We start from the raw sequence: 13,623 nt of genomic DNA on the forward strand, positions 1-13,623 counted from the left end.
AGGTAAGAAGTGGATTTATTTAGAGAGATACACATCCATAGAGAGCATGAGGTTCCTCTCAAAAGGCAAGAACGGCCCTGGGAGAAGCACACTCCACAGAGTGTGGGCCATCTCAGAAGGCAAGAGGCCCTGAAATATGGAGTGGTTAGTTTTTACCGGCTGGGTAATTGCTCTTTTCTTTCTTTCTTTCTTTTTTATAAGTTTTATTTATTTATTTATTTTTGGCTGCGTTGGGTCTTCGTTGCTGTGCACAGGCTTTCTCTAGTTGCAGTGAGCGGGGGCTACTCTTCGTTGCGGTGCATGGGCTCCTCACTGCAATGGCTTCTCTTGTTGCAGAGCGTGGGCTCTAGAGCACCAGCTCAGTAGTTGTGGCTCACGGGCCCAGTTGCTCCACAGCATGTGGGATCTTCCTGGACCAGGGCTCGAACCGTGTCCCCTGCGTTGGCAGGTGGATTCTTAACCACTGCGCCACCAGGGAAGTCCCTGGGTAATTTCACAGGCTCATGAATGGGAGGATTATTCCAGCTCTTTTGGAGAAGGGGTGGGGATTTCTAGGAATTGGGCCACAGCCCACTTTTTGGCCTTTTATGGTCGGGCTTGGAACTGTAGTGGCGCCTGTGGGTGTGTCATTTAGCATCTGCGAATGTATTACAGTGAGTGAATAATGAGGCTCCAGGTCCACTGGAAGTTGAATGTTCCGCCATCTTAGACCTCGTCAGTTCTAACCAGTTTTGTTTGTTTGCAGTACGCGGGCCTCTCACTGTTGTGGCCTCTCCCGTTGCGGAGCACAGGCTCCGGACGCGCAGGCTCAGCGGCCATGGCTCACGGGCCCAGCCGCTCCGCGGCATGTGGGATCTTCCCGGACCGGGGCACGAACCCGTGTCCCCTGCGTCGGCAGGCGGACTCTCAACCACTGCGCCACCAGGGAAGCCTCTAACCAGTTTTTGCTGCATCCTTAACGGCTTTGTCATTCTCTTAAAGGTTGTGCCCTGCCCCCTTCCTTCCTGTCTCAGGCTGAGAAGTCCAGTGCCTGTAGTCTCTTTCCCTGTCTGAAGTCTTGCCCACTTGCTCCCCAGGTCACTGCCAGGAAGCAATTCTTCTTCCCCGTGGATCTGGGACCCATATCTTCTCAACACTGACAGTGAGTTCCCCACTGCTACACAGAGCAAGAAAGAGCTTCACAGTCTGGTAGCCACCTATTTCCCAATACTGCTGCCATCTTTTCACAGGTGTCCTCTACACCAACCATGCCAAGGAACCACCTGCAGCTCTTCACGCCTGCCACGTTCTCTCATGCTTCACTACTTTGCCTTTGCAATCCTTTCTATGTAGGCTATCTTCCCAAGCCCTCCTTCCAAGTTAAATCAGCTGTTTTTCATTCTTAAGCTTAAGCTCACTCGTCACCTCATTGAAGAAGTCTTGTTTTATGCTGCCTGCAGACACTCTGTGCTACCTGCACGGCACAGAAGTACCGTGGCACCCATTCCATTGCGTCAGAGTGGCCTGGGTACAGGTCTCTGTTCACTCCTTGCCTCAAAGCAATGTGAATTTCATCTCTGTGTTGCGAGCTCCTGCGTGAAACATAGCGAGTGCCCAGTGTAGACTGAAGTCAGTTTTCTTCTTTGCTTCAGCCCTGTCTCTTAGCCCTCCTCTTCCCTCTGTTCTCTCCTAACCTCTCTTGCCCTCTGCACTTGAATCCTTGGCGGCACTCTCCACAGTTGAGCCATTTGGCTATTAATGTGACTACCGGGTGACCACAGGTTTGAATGAATTACAAGTTCCCTCTCCCAGCCTTCTAATTACAGAACCAGGAAGGGATCTCAGTGGTCAGTCAGTCCAACCTCCCATTTAGTGCAGGACCTGCTCTATGGATGGTCCCTCAGTCTTTGCTGAAATAACTGCTAAGTCTTTTTATAGTAAGTGAATATAATGGAAGCATCGTGGAAGATACCAGCATGTGTGGTAAACATTACCAAGAAGACATCCTGGCTTGTGGGAGCCAGTTCTCTCTGTTGTTGAGAACAGGGCAGTCCAGAACCGATAGAGGCAGAGAAAAAAAGGGACATTCTTTTTTTTTTCTGCAAAGCTTATTTTTCTTTCAGATTACAGTCCAGGTGAAAAGGATGCTTGACTACCTTAATCTTGTGGGCTGTGGCCCGTGGGCTCGTTTTGGCTGGGGCTCTACAGGTGAAATGACTACAGCCTTCTGCTCAGCCTGCGAGGAGCCTTTGTTATCTCCACAGCGAGTTTTGGACTCTTACAGTTTTCGAAGAAGAAAAAAAGAGGCAAGGACAGTGGCTCTTTGTGTCTCTCAAAGGCAGCACTGTTTCCTTGGGCTGGCACTGCCCACGGACAACGTGCTGCCCTTCATGCGAGATTGTTTTACTGCCCCGACGCATGGACTGCCTGGTGCCAGCCTTCACACGGGAGAGAAATGCTGGATGCCCCCTGCGACGCCAGCACAACTTACAAAGCAGCGAATGGATATCACCTTTTGATGATGACTGTCAATAATCCATCCTCATCCTCTCCCTGCGTCCCTGTGAAGCAAGTTTCGGGGAGTGCTTCCTGTTACCTGGCTGATTTAGGATGCCTGTTGCCTGGAAGTCAACGGTGGTCTTGACCTTAGAAGTGAGTTTCTGAAGATCTCTCTCACATTTCCTTTATTTAGATTCATTTTCAAAAGTTGAAAGTCAGTGAACAGCTCAGTCTTTGGGAATACTGATCTGTTTATTTTTAACTGAAGTATAGTTGATTTACAGTATTAGATTCAGGTGTACAACATAGTGATTCAATGTTTTTATAGATTATACTTCGTTGAAAGTTGTTACAGGGAATACTTACCTGTTGCCTCAGTCGGAACCCTTCATTCGTTGATACGTTTCACAGGCACTTCTGAGGACCAGCTCTGTGCCACCCACTGCAGCTGGTGCTGACGTACCAAGAGGAAACACTCCTGTCTTCAGGGAGTTTCTAGGTAACTGACAGTTCACTAGGATAAGTAACGAAGGGGCACTGTGTGCCACGGAGCCCGGAGGAAGGGTCATGGAACACCGCCAGTGGGAGTCATGGAGGCTTCCCGATGTAGGCAGTGACTGAGTTGTCATGTTGGAAAAACAGAAGTCAGCTGGGGGGCTGGCAATGAGGAAGGGCACACAGCGTTGTGAAGGCAGCGAGAAAGCATGGCACACTTAGGGAACTGAAATTAATTTAAAATAGCTGGAGGGCTTCCCTGGTGGCGCAGTGGCTGAGAGTCCATCTGCCGACGCAGGGGACACGGGTTCGTGCCCCGGTCCGGGAAGATCCCACATGCCGCGGAGCGGCTGGCCCGTGAGCCATGGCCGCTGAGCCTGCGCGTCCGGAGCCTGTGCTCCGCAACGGGAGAGACCACAACAGTGAGAGGCCCGTGTACCGCAAAAAAAAAAAAAAAAAAGTAAAATAGCTGGCGTTAGGGGTGGCAGGAGATATTGATGAAAACAGAGATTTTGAAAACAGCCTTGGGTGCCCTTGGGATTTTAGATTTTATTGTAAAGGTAACTGGGAGCTTTTGAAAGATTTTTGCTGGATGGTGACAGGGTCAGGTACACCATACAGACCATGAGTCTGAACAATAAACCAGTCCCACACAGAAGACAGCACATTGCCCGGGGGCTATGCCAGCCCAAGGAACAGTGCTGCCATGAGAGACATAAATGCAAGTTTCAGAAAGCTGGAACTTGTCCTTCGTCTGCATTAGACTGTGTTTTTGGGGTTGCTTTTATTCCTGTACCTCTAAAATCTTGCTTAGTAAGAAGTAATAGGTGCTCAATACATGTTTGTTGAATGATGAATGAATGAATGAATGATTCTGCCCTCTGGGAGAAGAGGGAGCAAGTGTCATCTTTCTTTCATGGGATTTCATACCAGATTTTCTGATACTTGAAGACCACCTTTTCTTTAGTCTTATATTTTCAGGTTCCACACCCTTAGATCCTTCAACTATCCTTCATGTGATGTGATTCTTCCCCGCCATCCTGAGTGACCCTGTTCTCATTTGTCATTGTCCCCTGATTAAAATATGGTCCTGAGAAGTAAATGCAAATCCCCTGGTAAACTCTGGCCTCAAGAAAGACTTTCAGGGACTCTTCGTGTGATTGCTTTTCAGCTCAGTTTCACCTGGTTATTTTCACAATCACTTAACCCTGATGACTCAGATCGTGCTTATAGTAAATTGAAATCCTGAAATCTTTCCCGTACGTTCTATTTCTAAACCATACCTCCTACGAGAAAAAAAAAAATTTTTTTAATATGTCCCCTCTTTGGGATATATGGTTTACATCGTTTAGACTCAAGTGTAGGGTTATACTTTTAACTCTTTGAAACCTCAACTTGTTTTCTTGGACCCATTGTTACAGCCTATTAAGGCCATATTAGCTACATCTTCCAGTCTGCCATCGTTTGTCTGCAAACATAATTGGAGTTCAGTCAGTGTCCTAAATCAGATCACCAGGAGAAATGTTTAACAGACTAGATCCCTGCGGCATACCAACTAGAAACTTCCCTCAAGTCAGTGTTTTTAAGGATGAGCAAACCCCCCCTTGCAAACCCATGCCAGACGTGGAGCAGAGTGAAAAATAAACCGTTATTGTCTTGAGCACCTGAGATTTTGGATTTATTTGTAACTAAAACAAAAATTAGCCCATTCTAATATGTGGTTTATCATACACTTATTTTCCTGTACTTTAAGCCATGTCTATTTTTTGTTTTCATCTGTGTCTTCGTTTCTATAGTGATAAATCGGGATTATTCTTCTTACATCTCCTCACTGTTTATTGAACTGTAATAATCCACTCTTCTGATTTTCCAGTGTTTTTTTTTTTTCCTGTGAAAGAGTCATATTGCAAGAATCTTTCTTGAATGAATATCAATAGTGGGCCAGTTGGAAGTCATACTTTTTTCATTATATTTGGCAAAGAAAAAGTATACTTCCTTTTAGAGGAGCTCCACCCTTCAGCTGCAACTCATTACTGTCTACCTAAATGCACTTAACTAGCCAGAAAGCAAATGTTTCCCATTACAGATGACATTTATCAGTTAGTCTCAGGAATAGGTTTCCTTCAGAATTGATCTAGTTTGGAAATAACAGTTATGACTCACTACTGGATCTCTCAGTGCTTTCAAAGTGAAGAAACTGCAATGGATGATATGATTAACATTGACCTATCGCATCTTTTGTATGTGTATATCAACCATAACATTTATTTTTCCAATAGGACATTTTTTTGGTTACCAGTGTTCAAATGCCTTCCTGAAGAGGCCTGGTAGCCTTTCGTGTGCATTAATGCTTTACATTTTAAAGTTTTTCATATAACCTTCATTATTATATTTTTAGAATTTGTTATTTTATTTTGTACTGTTGCTCATAAATTTAATTATATTGTTAAAAAAATGTTTGAGCTAATATCATTCAGATTTTAAACCTGATTGAAATATAGCAAGTTCCCAGCTTCTCCAGTGGAGTTTGTTCTGAAAATTTGTAGTCTCCTTTTTGGAGCTTGGGTGATATTTCCTAAAAATAATTTTGAAATCCATGATTAGTTTCCACCCTAGCCACCCAAAGCCAATTTAAACCCTAAAGTAGTTGAAATATATATATATATAGTGTCTTCTAAGATGATACACACAGACTATATATATATACACAGACTATATATATATATATATATATATATATATATAGTCTGTGTGTGTCATCTTAGAAGACTAATATGTAACAATGTTTGGGAAAACCAATTCTTTGGCATCAAAAAAGGCACACATTTATTTGGAGAAAATGTTTGTTCCCCTAAACTTTCTTATGAGAAAGGAAAAAGGTGTAGCAGCCCTAGGAACACCTTTTTTCTCTTTCTTACAGCCATGGAAAGAACGGTCTACTGATATTATATATATATAATTTTTTTTTTAAGAGTATGGAAGAATAGGACTCTTTCTCCCTTTTCAGGTAGTTGAGGTGATCCTCTTAGAACATCTGGTATGGCCTGAGATGGATGGCAAGACAAAAAAAGTCTCTGTAAATCATATCTTTCCTTCAAAATACTTGTAGTTAATTTCATACAATAGCTTAAAAGGTATAGATCCATGTAGAAGCAATGTAATGCAAAATTAACTCATATGGGGTCTCACCTCTTCATTCTGACTTTCTGCCGTAATGTGTTGATCACTAATAAGAATATCAATCTAATAATAACTTTTTTTTTTTTTTTTTGCGGTACGCGGGCCTCTCACTGCTGTGGCCTCTCCCGTTGCGGAGCACAGGCTTCGGACGTGCAGGCTCAGCGGCCATGGCTCACGGGCCCAGCCGCTCCGCGGCATGCGGGATCCTCTCGGACCGGGGCACGAACCCGCGTCCCCTGCATTGGCAGGCAGACTCCCAACCGTTGCGCTACCAGGGAAGCCCTAATAATAACTTTTTAATGATTTAGTGCAGCTGCAAAATTCACACTCTAACCAGTTCATCCCTCGAGTGCCATGGGCAGAATTGAGATGACTTTGAAACTTCTGAACTTGGAGGTGTGGAACAAACCGTATCTGCTTATTTAGTGATAAATTGTCAGTGAGCTATGTCCTGTCACCTTGACCCATAGATGAACTAACTCAGTGTTGAATCAGCAGGGATATTGTTTTTAAGCCTTGTTTGCTCCATTTTGAAAGCAACAAAATGGCAGCCCATGAACAAGAGAAGGAAGTAAAGAGGAAAATCTGTGATCCGGTAAGGAATTTATACCACGATTCCACCTTTGACCATAATAATACAATACTAGAAACTCAAGAAAAAGATTTTTGTCTCTGCTAAGAAAAAAAAAAAAAAAGGAAATAGAGAAAGAAATCCAAACAGTGTTGAATTTTTGAAATCTTTTAAACAGCTATGCTCCAGACATTGAATAACATTGACAACCAAAGCCTTCCCATCACTTCTTTTTTTTTTTTTCTTTTGCGGTATGCGGGCCTCTCACTGTTGTGGCCTCTCCCGTTGTGGAGCACAGGCTCCGGACACGCAAGCTCAGCGGCCATGGCTCACGGGCCCAGCCTCTGCGCGGCATGTGGGATCTTCCCGGACCGGGGCACAAACCCGTGTCCCCTGCATCGGCAGGCGGACTCCCAACCACTGCGCCACCAGGGAAGCCCCCCCCCCCGCCCCGCCCCCGTCACTTCTTGAAGAGTGAAGGTAGAGTTAACCATGAGGTTAAGTGATCTTGAAAAGATTATCTTATTATAAAACTGCTTAGAATGCAAATGGAGTTTTCTGTAAGTCACCAGTATTAACTTGTTTGCTAAGTTGAATAGAAAATGCCAGGAAGTTTGAAAAATCTGGGGAAATGTGAAGCAAAATAAAGTACAGTAAAAGAAAATACCCAGGGCCCTGAATTTTGAACCAGGAGGTCTTGGTTTTAATTTCTCTCCTGTACTAACTTCCTGGTCACTTGGATGACTGAGACTTAGTTTAACCCTCTGCAACTATATCTCATTGGATTACTTGCTCTCTAAGCCTTTTCCAACTTCAATATGTCAGTGATCTATCACTGGTCTACTCAGTCAGATGCGTTTCTAGATACTAAGGGGTGGTGACATTTGGTCATCAATGTCTGTCTTGAGTAACAGTAGTGGCAGCAGGCACAACTGCCATTCACTGAAGTTTATTCTGGGCAAGATTCTGTGCTGAATCCTTTACATGCATTATCTCAGTTAATCCTCAAAATATCATTAGAGATTTCATGTATTTTGTCCAAGTCCTCCCAGCTATAAAATGCCTAATGTGGAAAGAAGTAGTGCATATTGATCTTTTTATCATCTGCTCATAAATTAGCTGCCATAGCAGCTTTAATTGAAAACATAAACCTCATGTCTCCCTTCTTACTGGAAATCAGATGTCTTGTGTGTGTTGGCAAAAGATTTTAGTTTCAGTCACATTTGGATCTATTCGTGGGTGTTACGGGCACTGAGTACACTCATAAAATCAAACAATGTTAGAACTATCAGAGATCTTAAAGACTATCCAGTGATTTGCTGTCCAGAATAGTAGCCACTAGCAGTATGTGACTATTGAAATTTTAACTAATTCGATCAAAAACTGCTTTTCTCATTCACCAGCTACAACTCAACAGACACGTGTAGCTACCATAGTGGTCAGTGCCTTTACAGAATATTTTCATCATCACAGAAATTTCTATTGGCCAGTGTGGTTGTAGTGACTACATTCTGATTCAACCCCTTTATAGCAATAAGGATGCTTTTGGTTGCAGGTAGAAGAAAACCTGGCCCCAGATGACTTAACCAAAGAATGGAAGAGTGGGGAATTTTTTGGTTCACATAGTTGGATAATCCAGGACTTACTCAGGGTTCTTAAAGCCATGTGGGTTCCTCCTCCTGTTTATCTCTCATGTCTACCCTCCCCTCACTTCCTCCCCTCCCCCCAGTGCCTCAGCTTGTCTTAAGGTCAGATCCATTCATGGTGACAATAGCTAGTAGTTCCAGACCTTCCCATCAGAGGAAGAAGAACTTGGGTGGGTGGGGTGGGGGGAGTACTTAGAAGAGTGAGGGAAATAACTTCTCAGAAGTCTTACCCTCTGTATGGACATGTCTCACTGACCCAAATTTAATGATGTTTATCTCTCAGTAATCCTGTGGCGAGAGAGATAGAACGTTCTGGGTTTAAGCCAATCAGGCCCATGCCTGGGTCAATCCCACTGTAATTACTATAATTTCATGACTAATATACAATAGATTCATAAAGAGATCCCCCCCCCCCGCCCTGCAAAAAAATCCAAAAAAACCTCAGAGTACTTTAAGCAGAAGAAAAGAATAAATTTTGGTGAGTTACCTCCCAAATATCTACTATACCCTTTATTTTTACGGTTTCTCCAAAATGATGTCTAGGGTTCTGTGAAAATGCCATACTGGAGGTCGCAGAACTCAGGCAATGGTGTAGCTGGGATTAGGTTCTGTATTTCCAGGCAGCACACTTTCTACCATATTGTGAGGGTGCCCCATCATGATGTATATATAAAAGATATATATCTTTGGGTATCATAGAAGGTACAAAATTATTGGATGCACCATAGTAATGGGAATTCAATTTCAAGAGCTTTACCCAGACCTAAAGAGGGGATACTCAGTGAATGGGTAACCTCCAGGTATGCTACTGTATAAACTTGGGTAATTCAGTTAACCTCTACTAATTAAGCTTCTATATCACATTTCTCTTGCATTCCTTATAATGCAAGTCAGTACAGTTGAGGTCTCTGAGTCTAAATTAATGTTTTCTAAAGCTCTTTGACACTCTAGGCTAGAGAGTGTTACTTAGGGGGAGGATACTATTATCCAGTTTCCCTTAAAGTGGAAGGAAATGGTACCAGTAGTCATCAATTACATTTCTTTCAAGTCTTTTCTCTTAGTTTTCAAAAAATATGAAATCTGGGCCTTACGTTTTTAGATTTCTGAAGTTTATATAAATGTAGAAAAGAGGAATGCCCCCATCTGCTCCTTCCCCAAATATAAATACACAAAAGAAGAATCCACACAAGTCTGTTTACAATTTAGAACAACAGCAACAAAAAAGAAACCGTCATGGTGATGAGTCCAGAATGTCCAAGCCAGTTTTAAAGCAGCTGGCCTTTGAGTTGCTAAGTGTGTTTATTTTTTCCATTCTCTCCTGAAACCATAGTTGCTACAAAATCCCAGAAACAGAACTGCACTGATTCTACAGAACTGCTTTATTCCATCATACCCCAGTCACCAAACTGTGGTTAAATGGGTGTGAAGAATAAAACAGCCCAAGATTCCTAAAATGTCACATATTTGCAATTTGACCAAAATGGAACCAAGCCTGTAGGCTTGTCTCATTACTTTTTGGAAAAGGGGAAAGTGAATATCCATGGAGATGTTCTTAAAATTGTCCTCATTTTCTTCTGAAAAATCATACCAATTCATAAAGAAATTGTAGTCCTAGTCAAAGGGGTCAGCATACCCACTAAATGGAGACCCTCAAAGAAAGAGCAGACTACCCAAAACTGTGGTGTGAGCTTTACGTTCTGAGGCACTAGTGAGACAGCTATGCATACCTTTCAGAGCATGCTCACACCTTTATTTGCTCATGATAAAGAGCTCTCTCTTGCTCAGAGGGGCTGCCCTCCTGTGAGGCCTTGACATTAAGCCTTTCAGGACAGTAACTGCAACTCTTCTCTGAACTAAATGAACCAGCCTCTTTGGACTCATAGGAAGCATTTTAATGACCACTGATTGCTATGGGGTCAATTCTTCCTACATGTAAATGCCCATCACAGAAATCAGCAGCCCCAAGACTCTACTCACAGATTCTAACAACAGATTCTACAGGTAGAACAGTTATTTTCTTGTTTATTTGTTATAGAAGTTTTGGAAGATGACAACAGCACATATTCATATTATCATCTCATATTAGCTTCTTATTTAAGACAGCAACCAAGCCTATCAGCTTAACTCTCTGCGATGTCTTTCTTCTTTCTTAAGATTAAAAAAAAAAAAAAAATGAAAAAAAGTAGGGGACTTCCCTGGTGGTCCAGTGGTAAAGAATCTGCCTTCTAATGCAGGGGATGTGAGTTCGATCCCCAGTCAGGGAAGTAAGATCCCACATGCTGCGGGGCAACTAAGCCCACGAGCCACAACTACTGAGCCCTTGCGCCTCAGCTAGAGAGACTGCGTGCCGCAAACTACAGAGCCCACGTGCCCTGGTGCCTGCGCGCCACAACTAGAGAGAGAAAACACACACACCACAACTGGAGAGAAGCCCGCGTACCACAATAAAGATCCCGCACGCCGCAACTAAGACCTGATGCAGCCAAATAACAACAATAATAAATAAATAAATAACGAATCTGTATTTAAAAAAAATAGTAAATTAGTAAACCAGAATCCTCTGAGCCTTTTCTCCACCCCTCACCACACACCTGTGCCTTTCAGGATGAATATTTGATAACATTGGGACAATAAGCCTGTTGTTCTGGGCCTTATAGTACTATAATAAAGTGTTACTGATATTTAAAATGCTACTGATGTTCTTATATGACTTTAGGATAATAACTGTAAGTCACTAATTAGATGAAGTAAGTGAATACCTGAGTCCTTAATCAAGTTTGAACCTAAGGAAACTTATAGAATTGATGAGGAAAACTTGACCTTCTCCTTAGTTGGTGTTCGCTGCTGTAACAGAAAAAGAAATCCCCTAATATTCATTTACCTGTGTTATTTCAAGAAACAACACCCTCTGATGGTAAACAAGGATTCTGAGCCTTTACTCCTTCTAAGTTATTGACAATAGCTACGGATATCAATCTTTATATTAGCAGGATCCAAGTGTTTTTATAAGCTTCCTAGGGAAATAGACAATAATGAGGTGAATTAAAACAGAGTATAGATCTGAGAACAAACACATTTTTCTGAGGAATCTTAGAAAGAATCGGATGCAGTGTGGTATTAGAGGACGATATCAAGGATGGCACTGGGGTACAATCCAGCTCTGATGCTTCATGTCTGTGTGGCCTTGAGGAAGCCACTTGAACTCTCTGAGATTCTGCTGCTTCATCTACATAGTGGGGGTAATAATGCCCCCCGCCCTTTGCCTTAATGGATTATTTTAAGAGCCAAGTGATTCTTAGAATACATGTGTTATTATCTTGAAGTTTGTTCATAATCTAATGATCAAAGCCAATGGCCCTTTCTGTCTTTGTGTTACTCAAGCTTTCTATATATTTAGTTAAGTAGCCTCAAACGCTCTCCTTTCACAATGTAACACTCTATGGGTTCTGTTCCCTACTTTAGAAAAGTTTCTTCATTCCTATCTTTTGTAGACTTTCTCCTGCCTCCTCAAGTTAATACCCCTGAAATTGTGTCTTTGGGTTCCTCCTTCTCCTTTCCCTCTCCCTCTCTCTCTCTCTCTCTCTGTGTCTCTCACCAGTTTCACCTGGCTAAGTATCCCCTTTAGCTGGACGATTCTCATGTCTACGTTCCTAATCCACAGCTCTGTTTCGAGATCCACACTGTTTCCAGTTGCCACTTAGAAAGCCCATAGGTAATTAACACTCAAGATTGACAGCTCCCTCCCCCAAACCAGCTCTTCCTAATAGACTGCTATTTCTATAAACAGCACCGTTTTCCTCCTAATTCCCCACTCTCAAAATGTCAGGTATATGTGACTTCTCTGTTCCTTCTCCTCCACAATTTTCATATTTTGTGGGTTTGCCCTCTACAGAATCCTTTTTATCTGTTTCCTTCCAATTTCTATGACACCGCCATGGCTCAGGCTTACCTTGCCTCCTGTCGAAACTATTCCCGTAGCCTCTCTTCATCCTCGCTTCCCTCTAATTCATTCACTCCATGCTGCCAGAAAAATCTTCCTAACACACAACTCTGGACAAATCATTCTCCTACAGCACATACTTTTAAAGACTCTGATTGCATATGAAATCAAATTCAGACTTCTTATCCTGGTTCCATTTATTCATTCCTTCGATGAATATTCATTGTTAAGTGCTGGAAATACAGTGATGAGAAAAACAGGCCTGATTCAGGCCCTCACTGAATTTTCAGTCTCGTATGGCAGACAAACATTGCATGAATGGGCAAACAAAAAGTTAATTCGAATTGTCAGCACTTTATGAATGAGAAATTAAGGTTATTTCAAATAACGTCCCCTGATCTGGAGGCTCAGAGAAGGCTTTCCCACAGAAGTTTTATGTTTATATATCATACATGTAGAGACTTCCCTTTTCTCAAATCCTCTACTCACAATCGATCTTTCATTCAGATTGAACAACTTGGAATCCTTGGTCATGCCTTCTTCTGTGCTTTGTTCATGCTGAAGCTTTTATCTATGCTATATTCTACATATCTTTCAAGTCCCACCTCCTCCATGTAGCCTTGTTAGTAATTTCTCCATTCAGCTGTGAGTTCTTCCTCCCTAATCCAGTGGTCCAGGGATCCAATGATCTTGTTAAAACCATACTTGTTTGGAGGTTAAGATGGAAAAAAAAATCAGTTGTATTTCTAAGTATTAGAAACAAGCAAATGGAAAAAGAATAGTTAACAGGGCTTCCCTGGTGGTGCAGTGGTTGAGAGTCCACCTGCCGATGCACGGGACACGGGTTTGTGCCCTGGTCCGGGAAGATCCCACATGCCGCGGGGCAGCTGGGCACATGAGCCATGGCCGCTGAACCTGTGCATCTGGAGCCTGTGCTCCGCAATGGGAGAGGCCACAACAGTGAGAGGCCCGCATACCGCAAAAAAAAAAAAAAGAAAATAACAATCCATTTGAAATAGCATCAAAAATTATGAAGGGCTTCCCCGGTGGTGCAGTGGTTGAGAATCCACCTGCCAATGCAGGGGAGACGGGTACGAGCCCTGGTCTGGGAAGATCCCACATGCCGCAGAGCAACTAAGCCCGTGCCCCACAACTACTGAGCCTGCACTGTAGAGCCTGTGAGCCACAACTACTGAGCCCCCGTGCCACAACTACTGAAGCCCATGCGCCTAGAGCCCGTGCTCTGCAGCAAGAGAAGCCACAGCGATGAGAAGCCCGCACACCGCAACAAAGAGTAGCCCCAGCTCGCTGCA

At 43.1% G+C, this 13,623-nt stretch overlaps 1 protein-coding gene across 1 annotated transcript in view; it reads left to right on the forward strand.

Moving 5' to 3' along the window:
- Positions 1-2,420: 2,420 nt before the first annotated feature.
- Positions 2,421-13,623, forward strand: part of ARHGAP21 (Rho GTPase activating protein 21) — a 168,567-nt gene continuing 157,364 nt past the window's right edge. The window contains exon 1 of the mRNA XM_049705364.1: positions 2,421-2,631. The gene's annotated coding sequence lies outside the window, so the exon portion shown is untranslated. The remainder of the gene's footprint in view (positions 2,632-13,623) is intronic.

Source organism: Orcinus orca, chromosome 2 (genome assembly GCF_937001465.1).
Source record: "Orcinus orca chromosome 2, mOrcOrc1.1, whole genome shotgun sequence".
Taxonomy (NCBI): Eukaryota; Metazoa; Chordata; class Mammalia; order Artiodactyla; family Delphinidae; genus Orcinus; species Orcinus orca.